Below are 17549 nucleotides of genomic sequence, written 5' to 3'. Positions count from 1 at the left end.
ACGCTTTAAAATCACTAATTTTTTTCTTTGCCCTCCCCGCCCCCCCCCTTTTTTTTTTCCTCCCAGAGCCCCGGGCGCCGTGGCGGGGTTGCGGTGAGAGAGAGCAGGGGAAACCACTCGCGCGCGCTGCGCGCCTTACCCAGTGAGCCCCGCCCCGCCGCACGCCATTGGGCAGAAAAGTTTGTCTCCGGTGGCGGATTGGCTGAGGGCGCCTGGGGGCAGCAGCCGCCGCCAATGAAAGGCAGCGGTCGGGCGGCGCGCCCGGGCGAGCGGTGGGCGCGCAGCGTAGAGGGGAGCGCAGCATAGAGTGGAGCTACAGCGGAGCGTAAGCAGCGTGAAAGACGGCGGCGTGCGAGGTGGGTGTGCGGCTGTGTCTCGACCGGCCGAGACACCCCCTTCCGCGCCTCCTGTGTGCTCCCCGCCCGGGCAGGGCTCGGAGGAGCCCGGGGCGCGGCTGCGTGCTCGGGAGACCGCGCTGGGCTGTGCGCGGCGGGGCGGTAGGCGCCACCTGGGAACCGCGGGCACAGGCAGGGCTCGAAAACTGTATTTTTTAATGTTTTTTCCCCGTGTCCCGTGCTGTCCCGCAGGCTGGTGGGGACCGGCGTCAGTGCAGCTGCTCACCTCCAAAATTCTGCTTGTTCAGATACACCCGGGGGGCTGCCGGCCCCGCGGCTCCGGGCGGTGCGCGCCCCTGCAGCCCCGCTCCGCGGCAGCGCCCCGCTCCGCTCCTGCCTCCTGCGCGGCCCCACCGGACCCGCGGAGTCCCCGGCGCAGGGCGCCCCGCCACCGGCCCTCTGCCGGCGGGGGGCGAGCAGCTGTGGCAGCAGATGTGGAGCAAAGGCAAGTCACAGGGAAGCGATGTCACAGAACGTGACTGTTAAGCGAATTGTTAAGTGCTCGGGGTTAAGAGCAGGCAAAAGTGATCTCCGAAGTACTTGCATTTTTCCTACCCCTTAGCGGAGCAAGCCTAGCTGTGTGTTGTGGCCGTGTGGCCGCAGTCGGGGTCTGCCCAGCCACAGCATCGCAGTGTCCTGCGATGCGTCTGGGTTTGTTCATATTTCTAGACCAGAAATCCACTTCAGCAAAGCTTTTGCTGGAAAACCAATGGTTGTTGTCTAAGGTCACTTCTGTGAGACTCGGGCCATCACTGCCCTGAGCTTGTGGCCTTGGAGGGAGTTGCTTGTCTCCATTTAGACCCTCTGGAAGGTGTTTGCGCCTCGTGCTCAGGCTGTTGGAGGCTTGCTTTCCCCAGGAGGTCCTGGGGCTCTGCCACAGTGTCTTCTCATGAGCGAAAGAACCAGAATAACTGAAAGGCCCTCTTGGCATGGCGTTAAGCTGAATAGGAGGGATTTTAACTGCTAAATAAAACATGTGGAATGGGTTGTCAGGGAGCAGCTGCTCTTACGACCTTATGTGTTCTACCTTTGTCGCTGCATAATTAGGAGATGAGTTAAACACCTAACATCAGTACTACTGGGTTTCAACATTGTTGTAATCCCATCTCTCCATGCCAGATGGCCCTGACCAGCCAGTGCCGAGTGCTGTGCCCCACGACTGGCCTCCATGGGTCTACCATTGCACAGGGGCACTCCCAGACCTTCCTGGTGGGGAATGGCAGGCACTCTTGTTGAGTGAGAAGTTTCTTGCCCATGCTGTGCTTGGGGATTCCTCCCTGAATGTCATGATGAGGAGTTCAGCCCATCTGCTGTTGAGGCGGTAGCTCCCTCTGTCTCATTAGGTTTGGACTGTGCCAGTGCTGGATCCCAAAGAAAACTGCTGGGTTTTGTTGAAGACTGGGTGCTCCTTGCAGGCTGTCCCAGGGACATTTTGGTGCTTCGCAGCAGGGCTTGCTGTGTTGTGGCGTGGGTGGTAGGGGCTGTGCCATGCACTCCCTGTGTCATGATGCTCCTGCTGTCAGTGTGCCCTGCCTGAAATACCTGATGCTTTGAGGTGGGATGGCGGGATTTCTTCTTCCTTTCCTCCCTCCATCTTTCCTGTCCCTGCTGACCCTGTCAGTGCTTGCTGGCAAGAGCAGGGTCCTGTGGGGTGACCCTGTCCCTGCAGGCATGTGGGGGGTGGCAATGGCTTGGCAAGGACCTGCCAGGAAGGTCTCCTCTGGTGTGTCATCCCTGGAGACTTGGAATGATGTGTCCTCTGCCGGTGTGTCCCTGTTGCTGGTAACCCTTGGGCTTGTCCTTAGTGTCCTGGTTGCCATAGGTTCTGTGGGGGGAGCACCTTTGGGTGCCAGCTGGAGGCCCTTGGGAAGCTCTTGCCAGGCACTGAATGGAGATTGATCCCACAAGAGTGAAAAGTGATCCTTTTTCATGGCCAACTGCAGCTGCAGGCTGTGGTCAATCTGTTTTTATCAGACAGCAGCTCAATTCCTGCCATGTCCAGAGCACTGCTGGCAGGGCGTGTGGGGCCTGAGTGGAGCAGGGCCCCAGCCAGCAGCCCCAGCCTGGGGGTCCCTGTGGGAGGAAGCAGAGAAGCAGGGCTAGACATGGACACAGAGGAGGGCTGAGCAAGTCTGTGCTGTGGAGCAGAAATATGCCCTGGCAAAGCAGTCTCTGCTCTAGACCCATCTCTCAGGAGCTTCTCAAACATCATGCACAGGGGATGGAGCAGCGAGGCTGCATAGTGGTACATCAGAGGGCTTACAGTGCACCCTGAAAGACTTGCAAATGCAGAAACCATCCAAGCCTTTCCAAAATGTGTAGTTAAATGTGTAGCTAAATGTGTAGCTCCCCTTGGAAAGGCAAAAGACAAGATGTCATTTTTAATTTCATTTAAATCTGTGAAGGGAATGGCACAGAGAGTCTGCAGTGGCAGGGTGTAGTTCTGCTGTGAGATCTTCTCATGGGCAGGCAGTGCAGAGCATAGCACCCCTGTGTGGGGCGAGGGAGGGGTGATGCCTTTTGTCCCCATGATTCTGGCAAGCTGCCTGTCACCTGAACTGGGCTTGGTAGTATAAAAAAGTTCCAGCTAGCTTGCACTTCAAAAGGGATATGGAATGACATAATAAAAACAAGAAATAAAAAAAAATACAGACCCTGGATCACTGTCTGAATAATATATGTCCAAAGACAAATGGGCATCTTTGCAGTAGACGGCTGTTTAATTTCCTGAATCATAAGAAGGCCACTTTTTCTGGGCATGGGGTGGAATACTGTCAAATTTTAATTTGGCTTGGCAGTGTCACACAACCAGTTTGAGCAAGTTGGGGAAGGCAAGTCTGGAACTCATTAGGGCTTGTTGCAAGGCCCTGAAAATTTGATTTTCAATCACTGTTGGTTTTAATTATTCTTGATGTCTTGCCTAGCGTATTATGGGATTCTTTCTGAGGAAATTAAAACAGCATGAGTGGGACAGCATTCTCTTTGGCAAATGAGTTGTTTAGATTAAATTCTAAATGGAGAGTTAAAACTCGAAACAAAGATAAAGCGTGATGGCTGGCATTTTGTGTGTTACTGGAGCTGGTTCAGCTGGACTGTGCAGGCAGCAGGATTTGTGTACTGTTCTCACTAAATTCAGTCCATTTTTGTCAGGAGAAGAAAATAACCCACTAAGCTAAAAGCACCGTTCAAAGCCAAGGTAAAGCTTACTGAGTTAATACAAATTTCGGTTCTTTAACTTCTTCTTTTTTCAGTTCCTTAAGATGTGTTTTTACAAACAGCCAAAGTAGACTGTAGGACAGGAAAAAAAGTATTGCTGCTGTGATAAATCAGTGTATGCAGGGGTCTGGGTGGCTCAGAGGCAGAAGCCTCCCTTTTCCATCAGGAAAGTGTCTGGACACTTTTGAAGATTCCCCCATATATAATCTGTGGACATGCATGGGAATGCTATTAAGGATTGGGAACTTATTGTAAAGCCCAAAAATCTAGAGCTTTTTTTAAAAACTTGAGGAGTACATTGGAGGCTCAGCTTTCTTGTAAACTGTATCCCCTGACTGAGGTGACCAGGATACTTAGCTGAGCCCCTAGCTGTGTTCCCCTCAGCATGGCAAGTGCTTGGGCAGATGGCTGGCTTTGTGTGGAAAGACACTCAGCTCCTAAATAATGGGGTTATGCCCAGAAGTAGTCTCCTGCAGGACACATCTGTGAAATCTCTATTCTGTCCAAAAATGCTTCTAAACAATTTGGCCATGCAGTGATGAAGACGGCAAGGGCTGTAATGGCAGTCAACATGCCTGCAAAGCCATTGCATTGGTAATTTAAAAGGTGCTAGTGCTCATGTTTGTAAACACTGTTGGTTAGCCTACAAGCAGTGGCATCTCTGCTGTTTTTAATATTTTAATATTTTAAAATCTCAGCATTTTTAACAATTAGACCACTGAAAGTTATTTATCCCTTGCAGACTTCTTCCACATTCACCATTTCTGGTTATGGTCTCCACTAGCAGAAGCTCAGAGTTTTGCTATGAAAAGTTGGTGCCTTCTCTGTAAAGCCTCCTTTTGATGGACAAGGGGTTTGGTCCTTGTGTCGGTGACAGGTTATATGTGGCTGGTGGTCTGGGGAGGTGGCTGGATCACCCCGTGTGCCCTTCTTAGAAAGCTGGTTTATACTTGTGGGTCTGAAACCCCTGCTCCAAGAAGAGCATCCTTGTGTTGGAGCCCAAGGGAGGAAGCACTGCTGCAGCTGTCATGGGGAAACAGACGTTGATCTTGATGGAGAAACCTACTTAGCTCTGAACAAGTATTTATAGATATGAAATCATAAAGCAGCACATGGGTTAAAGAGCTGATTTTGGGACTTGGACTCAGAGCTAAGTAGAGTCCCATAAAATACAATTTACAAGTTACAAAATCCCTCTCCTCCTGCAGGGAGGCAGTGTCTGGAGTATTTGTTTAGGCTGAGGATTTTTCTTTTTCTTTTTTTTCTCAAAAAGGAAATATTGTATTTCAGCCATTCAGGAAAAGAGGTATTCAGATGTCCTAGCTTGCAACTATTGCTCCATTTAAAGATGGGGCTCAGAGAAAGGGGAAGATTTCAGGGAGGCTACTTGCAATTTTTGGAGGAGTAAATGCTTCCTAATGCTGGTTACCAGCCGGATTCCTCATGCTGTTACCACCTCACCTACTCCAAACTCTTCATCCAGTTACTGACAACCTCTGAACTGCTCCAGAGCAGTTCTTTCCCTCTGCAATGGGGAGCTCTTTCCTCTTGCTGGGTATGCTGGTTTTGTCTGTGTCGGTGCTTTCACGAGTCAAATGCAAAATGTGTTAAAAGCAGTTGATAGCAACTGCAGTGAATAGCAGCTTTGACTTAACTGCTGACAGATACGGCATCATAAATTGTTAATGTTTAGCTTGCTAGGTGCAGTATCTCAAACCTGCTCAGGAACAACCGTTCTCAGTTGCTCAGAGAGGCAAGGGCAAGGAGGGCCTGCTCTTCCTTGTCCCTGGCGGGTGGGTGATCCCAGTGAATTAAACCAGGCACTAGTGAGCAGGAGTGTGAGCTGGCTGGCTCACTTGAAGGTCAAATGGTGTAAATAAAAATAATAGGGAAATGGAGGAGGGTGGGTGAGTAGTAGAAAATACAGAAAATAGAAAGGTTTTTTGTGCTACTACTTAATTGTGGATGCTGTTTGCTGTAGCTTTGACATGCAAAAATACATGCTTCTAGGAAAATAACTTCTGCTTGTGCCTGCAATGTTAAAGCCTTGGTTAAGAGAGGCACTAAAGCAGCTGGGTGGCTGTTGTATACAAACTGCTGTGCAAATCTCATTAATTTCTAGCGCAGCTGTATGTGTCTAGAAGCTTTAAATGCTGGGGGTTCATTGCCTTACCTGCTAAGAAAATGGGCTAAATTCTGTCAGAATTAGCTTTTACATAGTCTTTTGTAAATTATGCCAGATGGTGTTTCATTAGGAAGGAGCTTATCATAGGATGAAAAATCTACTGTTATTTTACCCAAGGAACAGAGGAAAGCAAATTACCCAAAAGCATTGTGGCCGGTTACCCGTGCACTACCAGTATTTGAGGTGGCACAGCCCTTCAGCTTCTGTGTTAAGGTTCAGGGCATCACTAGCCACAAAATTAACTTGAACTTCATTTGCTCTTTCTGAACACCTGGGAACGTGTCACTCAAAACCACTTCAAGCCATTTTCCCCTCTATGTAAGAGGGTAGCTTGTGTGAAGATTATGAAGCTTCAGGCAAAAAAAAAAAAAAATCCCCAGTGTTCCCATCACATGTGCTGCCAAGTCTGCTTGGACTTCCAAAGAGCATCTGCGGGTGCCAGCTACAACAGGGAGTCTACAGGAGGACAGCCAGCCAGCTCCTGCCAGCCACATGTCTTAATCCAGAGCATCAGGATATAACAACTGAGCAGTATTTCTCCTAGTTTAACGTACCTGTCATGGACATTTAGGATGGGAACACAGGCCTACAGCCCCAGAGGCTGGTGTGACAACTTGTCCGAAGCTGTCAGGGCTGCTGATTCACTGTATATTTTCTCTTAAACGCTCCATGCCCAAGCATGGATGGGCCTTCTGGGTTTTGGAGGGGTTTGTGATGGTGGACAGATCCTATGGAAACCTTGGAGCTAATACAGTGAAGCTGCAGTGTGGGAAGGATGTGTTGAAGGAAAGGGATGGTGTCCCTGGCATGCCTCAGCCCTTGTCTGCTCTGCTGTTAAATGCCTTTGTGCTCTTGGGCACATCTTCAGCTTTCTTGTGTCTTGATCTCCTCAGCTGTAAATCATGAATAGTAGAGCTGAGAAGATATTTAGGAGGACTAAATCAGTTGTGTTGTATAGAAATTTGGAAGCAGCTTCTGAAGTGCTATGTGTCAGTGTACCAAGGGACCCCCATTCCTGATGGTCACTCAGCACCTTCTCCTTGTGCCAGAGGTGGGAATGACAAAGCTGGCTCAGCAAAGGTAACTGGTGATTAGTGAGACACTTACCTGAGCAGTCTGGAACCCAGCACCGCTGCTGTTTAATTAAAATTGGGTGGGTGCTTCCTATTCCATACACCTACTCACAGCTTGCTTTGGTTTTATAATTAAGACCCAGTGTCTAAAGCACTGTCTTGCTTGTGGAAAAATCTATTAATCTTATTTTTCAAAGTTTGCCCTTCTCTTATCATTAATTCACACATTGTTAGTGGAGAAAGGAATGCTGCCGACTATGTGCTCTTGGAAGAGCAAGATATTTGCAGAGGCTCTGGTTTGTTGTATCTCTGTCATCCTGTAGGCTGAGATCTGGCAGCTCCATTGAAATAGTTTTCTCAGATACCGGTGCCTTTTCCTGGTCTTTATGTTGGTAAAATAAAAGGCAACAAACTTCTTACTCTGCAAAGTTTAATATCAATAAGTGCTTCCAATATTCCAGATGATAGCAACTCATTCACTGGTGACTTAAATCCTGTAGAGAGAATTAGAAAGTCAGTCTACTGTAAGTGATTATTTTTTTTTTCCTCTGTGTGTGGTAATTTGGGTAACTGTGCTTGCTCAGAATTTGGCAGGGAACAAATTGCTTTCAGGTCACTATTACAATAGATGTTTTCTGTCTATGAAAATGAGAAGAAAATAAATCAAAACAAACCTTTGCTGTTCTCAGTCAAAATTATAGTAGCAAGTGTGTATATTGATTAATGCATTTCTAAGGGTAGTTGTTTGCCCTTACACAAATTTATTCCACTTGCAGACACTGTCAAGGAGCCCCCTTCTAAAATCCAGGAGAGTTTGTCCAGCACAGCCCTGAGTTTCCCTCTAGAGGTAAGCCCTCCTCTCTGGCATTCAGCTGGTCCAAGGTATGTTTTGAACAGTTTTCTTCTGTGCAAGTACTGGGAGTTGACTCCTGAGCATACCTGAAACTGGACCTCACTGGACATCAGGTATAGCTAAGGAGGATGTTTGGTCAGCAGCAGGAGGGAGGGTTGATGTGTTTCGGAAGTGCCAGTTATGCTGCTGTGGCTCTTCTGCTCTGGTGTGTCAGTGTCCTTAGTGCTTACACAGACCAAGTGAAAAGAAGAATCCACATCTCCAGGAGCACCTCTGGAGCTAATATTTAGCATACTTTAGCTGGTCTGAATGCTCTGGCTTTGCATGCAAACTCCCAGGCCATGTATGTTTGGGGTGAGGGACACTTGCACAGGCTGGGCGCAGAGCAGAGCTGATGTGTCAAACTGATGTCATCATAAGAGATGGTATATCTTGTGATACAACTTGATAAGCAGAAGCAGCAAGCATCTTCCCTAATGAATGGCAGAAGGGTGAAACTAGACAGGGCTCTTGCATGTGAGACTTGTGGAGCATCTCTTCCAAAAGAGAGGATGAGCCAAAACAAACCCTGAGGTGACTCAGGCTGACCCTTGTGCCCTCCAGCTGGGACATAGGCATTTCATCCCACCCAGGGCTGATTGTTGGGTTCCTTTAGCATCTCAATTGTTGTTTTAATGTTAATTTAAGATGAATTAAGTGGGATGGCATCACTGCCACCCAGGAGAGGATTCATTTGGATTCTTCTACATGGTAAAGGGACCATAAGTCAGTATTTCAGGATCCAGAGTAATTGTTTAAATAGCTAAACAAAGCTGTGTATTTTTTCAGATATATACAGCTTTTACTACTGGGAAGTTTAGGCAAAGTTTTTGGTGCCTTTTGTGTTTATCTGAAATTCTGGACAAGCATTTAGGTTACAGCAAAAGTGGTTGGATATTTTTTTTTACGTGCACTTCAACTGCACATTGTGAATAGAGAGCTTTAGTGGGTAGCTTAGCCTTCAGCATTGGCATGCGCAAATGCAGGTAGTGATACATTGATACCCCAAGGAGTGTTAGTGCTAACTGCTCTTGCACTCAAATGTGTATACAAGAGCTAGCCAAATGATTAAAATAAAAGGGCCTCATTGAACCAAGCACTTGTGAGTTCAGATTTGTTGGACTGATGTGAACCTTTTGGCAGCATAGGAGCCACTGAAAAGAAAAACATCTTGGTAACTTGACCAGATAACTGAGAAATTTGTTTGGTGCATCTGCTTTTCATCTTGAATTAGGAAATTAAAGTAGGAGTGGGACTGTTTGGCATAGGTTTCTGGTTAGTTCAAAGTGAGCGTTGTCTGGGTGCTGCCTTTACTATATATACATTGATACCTTATTTAAGACTCCCAATAGCATGCAGAGCAGTATGGGCTCAGAACTAGCTTAGTTCTAGGTATAGAAAATTTGGGGACAGCAGCAGGGGCTCTGTTCATTACTAGCACAAGTGTCCTGCCTTGCCTTAAACTGAGGGCAGTTTAATGATGTGCATGCCCCAGGCTGTGTCCCTGCTGCTGGTGCCCCATGGATTTGTAGAGGTCACTGAGCCAAGTATTTGGCCTCGCTGCCCAAGTGAGGTGCTCTGAAGGAGGCTTTGGGCACGGCCAGGGCAGTGCCCCAGTTCAGCCCAGGGTTTCCATGGGACTGGGTGCTGCTTTGGATGACCAGCCCCACATCATCTAGCAGCAGGCAGGCTTGCCGGCTCTTTTTGCTGGGGACAGTTGTGCCACCATGTCCCTGCACATGCCAGAGAAGTTTTTTCTGGCCAGCAGCTGATGTTACATGCCACTGGTACTTTGTGGAGGGAGTTCAGAAGCCCCTAGCTTTGGTCAAAAGGCTGCTAGGTAGCTCGCCCTTTCTGGAGGAGAGGCAGCTCCACATATGCTGAGAAGGGACAGTTGAGCGCAAAAAATGGTTGTGTATAGTAAGACAATTATGGTAAATCTGCCCAGCCGGAGCCAGAATAGGAAAGAAAATACAACCAAAGAGGCTTTTCATGTGGACGGAGTCAGGCTTTATTCCGCTTTTATCTAAAACAGAACCCCATGGCTGTATTAATATTTTGCTGTTGGGCTTGGCTGACTTTTCTCCTGCAGCCCATGTGAATATTGCTTAGCTTTAACTGATGGTGGTGTTCTCTTTCCAGAGCTTGCAGCATTCCCCATGCTGTGATACAGATACCTCTTCTGTTAGATGTAAATGCTTACACCCTCCAGTTACTGGAAATCCTGAAGGAAGTTTGAGTTGACTCCCTATTATTATGCAAGCTTAGCTCTGTTATAGTCAAATAATGACAATAAATTAATTGCTATCCATCCATATCCCTAAACTCCTCAACATTTGTGCTGAGCAAACTGGTCCCACCCATGTGAATATTGTATGACTTTCCCCTCTTTATTTTTCAGGGACTTTCTTAAAGTTAGAGTTGTTAATCTCCAAAAATTGTTGCAGCTGGATGAACACCACCCAGAGTGTTCATGTGGTCCCTTAGCTTCACTTAAGCTCTCTTCTGCCCTGGCTATGTTTTATTGGGGTAGAGTATCAAATGCCGAGACTCCGTGGGGGTCTTCCAGAGGCTGCACAGAAGGGCTTGTATTGAACCTGCTGTGGGTGCTGGGGAGCACTCTGACTGAGGAAAGGTGAAATGAGGACCTCAGCTCTGAAGGGCTGTTGTGAACTTGTAACTTTTTGTAAACCAGCTTTTCTTCTTTCCTCCCTAAAAAGGAGGAGAAAACATACTTGAGGTAGTTACGTGTCTCCATCGCTGTTTTTAGTCTCCAAATAAGGTGTTGTGCAATAAGTGCTTTCAGGATCCAGAAACCTCTGCAGAAGCAGGAGGGCCTTGCTTTGCCAGGCCTTTCTGGAGCTGTGGCTGGGGCAGCTGGTCCCAAAAGCCCTTTCAGAGGCTGGAGAGCAGCAGGTGACTTGTGCAGCCATGTCAGGGAGGAATAACGCTCCCATGGGGTTACTCTTCAGCCTGCTCTGGTGGTACGCGTGATCTCTGGCATCGAGCACAGTGAGCTGGAGCAGGCCAAGCCCTGCCTCATGTCCCGTCAGTCTGCGAAGCGGACTCTTGCAGGAGCATATATGTTCCTGGAAGCTTCAAGTCTTCAACACTCCTTGATTAACAGCCACATTGGCCAAACTTACCAAAATGCAACCTTATTTCAGGCACGAGGTCTTCTGAGGATGCAGCTCTAGAGTAATCTGCCAGCCGGGCTCGTGCCCTACAGATCCATTCCCTGGCATGGTGGCCAGTGCTGTGGCAGACCAAAGGCATGTCTTCTGGCTGAAGCTGCCCTGTGTTTTCTTGTGGTACACGGTGTATATACTGCCAGTGGTGAAACTGTCCTGCTAGGAGATGCCTTGGCTCTTCAGGGTGTCTGTTTCCCATCAGCAGGACTATTAGAAGCTTTCTGTGATTAGACCAAGGTCCCTGTTGAAATGCAGGAGAAAAGAGAACTAAAGGTCTTCCAAGGGAGTAGGTCTCAGTATCCCTGATAAGATAAGGATCTCCTTATTCAGTTATCATCCTTTTGTTACAGGGACTGATTTAGCAGCTGGAGCTGGCTCCACTTCCCTGTGTCCACCTTGTTTGTCACTTAAAGTCCCTGGTCTGTGCTGTGGTCTCATGACATGTAGCATGCTTCTGCTGGAGGTCAAAACTAATTTATCACCTGTCTTTACTCTGTACCTTGTGCGTAGTTAAGGAAAGATGGTATAAGGAGCAGCCTAATAGGAAAAGAAAAGGAAGAAAACTAAGCATAACCAAAAATCAAGTGTCAGGCTTGTGTCTGCATTTCTTTTATGCAGTGTCAGTAGTAACTTCTCCAGCAAAGGTGGGTGCCTCTGGCTGGGGCGGGCCAGGTGGTGAAACTGCCCCAGAGGCACATGCTCAGCTGCATTAGATACTGGTCTGCTGTTACTTCCTTAATTTCCTCTCATATCAAACTCATTGAAGTCCTTAAAGGAAAGCAGAAAATTGCTATGGGTTCTTGTGGCACTCTGGGTTAATCTGTGTGCTACAGATGTTCAGCGGGACTTCCTAATTTGCAGTGACCAGAGATAAAACAACCTCGCTGCAAAAGCAGCTATTAGTGGAGGATGTTAGGATGTTAGCTTTCCCCAACTAACCTTTTTCTAAGCTCTGTGAAAATTTTGTATTAACATTAAATTTCTTCTACTCACTACTTCATAAAACGATTGGGTCTCATGAACTGAGAATCCCAGGAGCAGTGTGCTGGAGCCACCCTGTACTTCTGTGGCTCTACAAAGCAGAGATGTTAAATACATCCCAAGGCACTTTTTTTTTTTTTCTCCAGTACTGTATGGTACATCAGCCCGCTCATCACCATCTGTGGGAGGATCTCGGCAGCCATACTGCTACTGATGCTTTTGACAGTGGCCTCTTTACTGCTACAGCTTCAGGCTGCATGTGGGGGGACCACAAAACAATGATGTCTCATGGGGCTCTGTGTCCGTATATAGCCAGTTATACCCAAGAGGAAGGTATTTGTGTAAGTGCAACTCTAGAAGGGAGGAGGCATTTGAGGGCCTTATGATAGTTGGTGTGCCTGTTGAGCACTGGCAGATCTAAGTCCAGCCCATCTGCAGTCTAGAAGCTTGGGCCATTTTCCTGTAGCATTAGCCTGGTTGTTTCTAGAGGAGCCCTCACTGGGAAACACCTAAGTTTAGTCTGAAGTCTCCTCTCTTGGATGTACTAAATCTCTGGCACTGAACAGGTTGTGAGGAGGGTGGAAAGAAGCTACTTCTAATCAGAAGGATTTTCAAGTCATGTGGATGTGGAATCAGTTTCCTCCATGTGCCACTGAGGACAGTCCCCTTGCACCAAATTCAGTTGTCAAACTAGGTTCCAGTATGCCCTTTGGCGAAGGGGCATTGGCCAAGGTGTGCTGGGCTGGTCAGAGAATGATGGTACATAAAAACCCAAACTTCTGGAGTCTCAACAGAGCTGCAAATGGAGAAGGCTGGTGGAGCTGGACTCTGACTTGCTCATAATATCTAACAAGGAGTCAATCTCACCAGACCTGCCTTGAAAGCTGAGTGCTCCTTTCCAAAGGAGTCGTCAAACCTGAAACCAAGATGGAGCCATGTTTGGGTTTTTTCCTTGTCATTTGTCATTATAGGTTCTCTTATTTTCCAGCCACTGAGTGAACTTACCAGTGTCTAGGATGGCCCTGCCTTTGGCCAGTATAATAGTGAACCATGGTATTACTGGCTTATTGCTGAGATTGTTCAGAGATGTTTTTGTGGGTAGAATGGCCTCAATTTCCTATCACTTCACTACCTAAGAATTTCCTCTGCACTGACTTGCTTTCTCTTTTAATAGCAAGAATGCTATAAGACACAAAAAGCCAAACCAGAAATCTTGCAGTGCATTGTATATCTAGTCATGGTAAGCAGAACTTGCTTTTCTTCCAAGCAGTTTGACAAACTTGTTTTAAAGACATTACAAATATCTTCAAACTCTTATCTTAAACTTTAGTATCACCTCATTTAATACTGCTGTTCCCAAATGGCCTTGGACATAGGTGGAGTCTGATAGTGGGGGAGCATTTGCTTCACATTATCTTACTGGGTTTGGGTTTTTTAGTGTTGCATCTTTTTTTATTTATTTTAAGAAATCTCCTTTTATGCATAGTTGAGAAGCCAGAGTGGAGCTGTGAGGAGAAGCTCCATATCTGGGCAGAGAGTCCTGCTGACCAGGCAGCCCAAAGAACAGGCAGCACTGCCTGTTGTGTTTGGCCCCTGCACGGAGATGGAATTGAGTGGCTCAAGCCTCCCTCTGCTTATGACGGAGTGAGGAATAATGCTGTCCTCCAGATAGATGTGGCTGTGCTTCTGAGTAGCCATGAGGAAACGCTGCCCAGAGGGGTCTGAGCCTGTGGGACAAGGCAGTGCAGCAGCTGGTGGGTAACTGCCCTGCCCCCATGAGTATTCACCCAGGCTGTTCCTGCTGCCCTGGCAAGGTCTGCCTATGCCACAGGGATGTCCCTGAGACTTGGTGTCACCTTGAGCTGCCATCTCAGCACCTTCCCCTGCTGCTGAAGACCAGTACCTCCAAAGGCAGAGAAACTCGAACTGTCTCAGGAGCCACATGTTGCCTTGAAGAGCCACTCAAGTCCCACATGGTTTCCCCATATATTTTCCTATAGCTCCAGACTTGCAGGTAGCTTGCACAGTAAGGAGCCTTATGCTACTGACATCTGCAAACAAGAGTTCCCAATGAGATCTGGAGCTTCTGGTTGCGAAGACATGTGATTCCATCTTGGCTAGAGCAGTGTACAAACAGGAGGGCTGGTAACAAGGTCTTCTGCTGATGTCTGAAGCTGTATGTGGCCAAAAATAATGGCTAGGACTTAGTTGTGTCTTGAGGAAGTGGATTATCAGCTTTTGTTGTATAACCCAAAGGCAAGGATTGCCTGTCGGTGCCAATGGGTTGATTCTTCAAGTAGAACAATACTGGTAGATGAGAGCTGAGGCTTTGCTGTATTAAATGTAATCCATTTTACTGTATTTGTTTGGGCTTAGTAAATGTGTAACTGCAACAAGACAACAGTGGAAGTTCAAAAGCAGTCCCTGGGGTGCTGGCAGAGGTGCTGTGCCTGGTCAGTGGGTGAGAAGGTGCCCCCTGCCTCACTTTGGCTGGTCTGGTAAACCTTACAGTGGTGGCCTGTGCCACAGGGTGCCCCTTGGGTCTGAAACACTTGCCTGGCTTGTGTGTCCATCCATGAGCTGGCTGCTCCGTCCGTGGCTGTGTGGGGCATGAACTGTTTGATTCCAGCTCTGCCAGCTGGTAGGATTCAGGGTGCTCACCCTGCCCTTGGCAATGGACAGTCATGCCCAACCCTTTGTGTGGCAGCATTTGGAGTTGGATAGGTGTCTGGAACAGATCCAGCAGCCTGGACACAGAAGTCCTCTGGCTAACTGGGGTGATGGGTAGTGCCAGCCTGCTCTGGAGCTGGTACAAGGGTGTTCTGGAGAGTGCTGAGTCAGGTGGTACTTCCATGGGGTTTAGATTAAGTAAAGAGCAGTTAACCTCTTGGTTACTGCTTGGACCTTGACATGAAGCAGGAGTCATGTTTGGACAAGTAGAATAAATTACCAAGTTGAATAAATTACTAAGAAAGGGGCTTGCGAACACTGAGGTAGCCCAGCAAAACAGTGGGTTTGTGTGTCACTGGAGGTCACAGGCTGGTGATCACTCTCAAATGCCTGTGAGTTCCTGCGCCAACGTTTCACTAGTTTCTGAAGTGCTGGGTTGTTTTGGGGGGGTTCATATACTGCTTCTTGTTACTAACAATGCTTTTCCCTTTGTATGCAACAAAACTTTCCCAAATGAGTTTATTTAATCCAGATGTTTGTATTTTAAATAAACAACCATGTGTAGTCCCTTGCCTATACTCAGCTTCTGTCTGACTCATTAAGATCAGAGTCAGTTAAAAAAATCCCATCAGTTAGTAGGCATCTAGCATGTGGTTCCAAAACTGGCAAGTTTAAGTGGGCTTAAATGTCTTTATCTGTTCTGGAGAGCTGGCACGCAGCTGAAGAATCAAAAATATCCTATTTTTCTGGATGTTAGAAGCAGGGTGGAGTATGTGTGCATTTTAAGACCGTTTTTAAGATGTATTTTTATGGGTTCCCAGGGTGAGAGGTCTTTTCACTGGCTTCAAAATATCTGAAAAAACTGTGGGTGAAAAATGAGGTGAAAGCTACGTGTGAAAGCAGACGCACGAATGAAATAGCAGTCCCTTGGGCAAATTAGGCTGAAATGGGCCGTTCCGTAACCTTTGGGCTGTGTTTCTCAAGGATGAGCAGCTTTGTATGGAGACTTAACAGTTTTGTGCAAAAAAGCATGTAAAGGCTTGTCATCTACCTTAAAATTGGCAAGTCAGCTTTCAGCTGTTTCTAGAACTATCTGCTCATAAAAGCTTTTTTCCTTATTAGCAACACTAGGTTTCTCAAGTAAATTAAATGTCTTTCCTAACTGAGTGCCATCAGATAACCTTTTCTTTTTGAAGGCTATAGAATATGACTTTGAATGTCCAAGGAGACCTTGAGGTGCCCCAGGTCCATGCAGGAGCTTTGAGGAGCCCAGGAGCTGGTGCTGGAAGCAGGATGGGTGATTCCAGGTGGGGGTGGGAGGAAGGAGCAGCTGCCAGCACCATCACTGGCTTGGCACTGGAGCTGAGCTGTGGAGCCCTGCACTGCTGGGCAGAGCTTAGGGCTGGTCACCAGCTAAGCTGCTGCCTGCAGTGCCCGGCCACCCATGCAGGGTTCCTGCAGAGCATTCTCAAACAGGAATTTGTATTTTCTAGCCACCCACAGCACTGCAGAGTGATGGAGCTGAGCACTTTCCCCTAAATGCATGCTTTAAAAATTACCTCTGTTCTTTTACTGCTATTGATCCCTCTGTTTGCAAATAGGTTTTGGCAAGGATGGCCTCTGCCGATCCCCATGTAAAGCTGGGGAAGGCTGTCCCCTCGCTGCAGTCTAGGGGACACAGGGCTGGCAGCCTGCATGGGCGAGGGATGAGGGCAGCAGGAGGCATGAAAAGTGCTGACTTTAAATAGTGTATGGTCTTGTAATGAAAGACTATCGCAGCACATGGCCTAGATCAATATTGCATAGGCAGGCAACACCCGTCTCCAGCATTAAAAACCTCTGCAGCCTTAACTGTTCTGATGGGCTCTAAATGTGTGTGTGCAAATGAATGAGCTTGAGAGGGATGAAAGGTCTTACACAAAAACTTGACAGATGAGAGAGAGCACAAAAAAAGGTAGGTGGTGTGAGACCTCTGTGTTAAGCCTTAATGGAAAATGCAGACTGCAAGGTCCAAAGTGATCAGAAAATTGCAAGAGATTTGACACTCCATAATGCTTCTTAAGGACTTACTAGGTTTTTGTGGAGGTGGATGACCACCCTGTAGCTTAGTCTCTGACTGCACAGGGTCAGATCCATTGAGATGGGGCAAAGCACCAGTGATGCTGCCATTGCTTCTGCAGTGTGTTTGTGTCTTGGGGGGAGGGGACTGTCCTTGTTTTCCTGAGGTCCATTTTTACACGGAACAAATGTGCGTCTCAGACATGAGTCTTGAGAGTTTCTGTAAAAACAACCAGGCTGAGAGAAATTCAGCATCCTGTGATGTCACTTCTCCCTGATGCTTCCTGCAGTACTTTGGTTTTGTCTCCCATTGTACCCTCCTGCATTCTTCACAGTCAAAAAGCCATGCTTGATAAATCCATGGCACAGACACTAAAATAGGTGGGGGTTTTCCAGTGTTACTGTCTCCTGTTGTGGATTTTTGCACTTCAATCACCTGCTGGGAGGTTTTAGGACCCTGTGCAGCAGTGAGCACCCATGTGTGTAAGTGACTTTCTTGTGTTTTCGGTGAGCAGCAGAAAGTGCAGCCCTCTTCCCCCCCCCCCCCCCCCTTTCCTCCCTATGGCCTTTCCCCACAGAGTTTCCTGTTCATAGTGGAGACTACCCATAAATCTCAGTGCCAGAGGCGTGGAAACATGCCACATTCCTGAAATACACTTGAGCCCCTGTAGAAAGTCCAAGGAGGTCCAAGCTGCAGTAAAGAAAGTTTAGCATCAGGGTATGGCAACACATGTCCATGTCTCACTGCATGAAACTTATGACTTGCACAGATTTATACGCAATATGTAAGCTGAATAAAACCAACGATTCAATGAGTCCTGAAGCCTCTGTGCATGTGATGGTGTGTGTGTGTGATCAGTGTTTGATGTGCCACCCCCTCTTGCTGTT

At 47.5% G+C, this 17549-nt stretch overlaps 1 protein-coding gene across 2 annotated transcripts in view; it reads left to right on the top strand.

Moving 5' to 3' along the window:
- Window positions 1-221: 221 nt before the first annotated feature.
- LMCD1 (LIM and cysteine rich domains 1) overlaps window positions 222-17549 on the top strand; it is a 36320-nt gene continuing 18992 nt past the window's right edge. The window contains exons 1-2 of one of the 2 annotated variants that reach the window (XM_055805931.1): window positions 288-356; window positions 7646-7716. The gene's annotated coding sequence lies outside the window, so the exon portion shown is untranslated. Of the gene's footprint in view, window positions 357-7645; window positions 7717-17549 lie in introns of both variants that reach the window. The other variant, XM_055805930.1, reaches the window with a different exon arrangement.

The sequence above is a fragment of the Falco peregrinus genome, chromosome 5, assembly GCF_023634155.1.
Source record: "Falco peregrinus isolate bFalPer1 chromosome 5, bFalPer1.pri, whole genome shotgun sequence".
Classification (NCBI taxonomy): Eukaryota; Metazoa; Chordata; class Aves; order Falconiformes; family Falconidae; genus Falco; species Falco peregrinus.
Note: the sequence above shows the minus strand (reverse complement) of the source record. Positions and strands in the feature narration are given on the sequence as shown.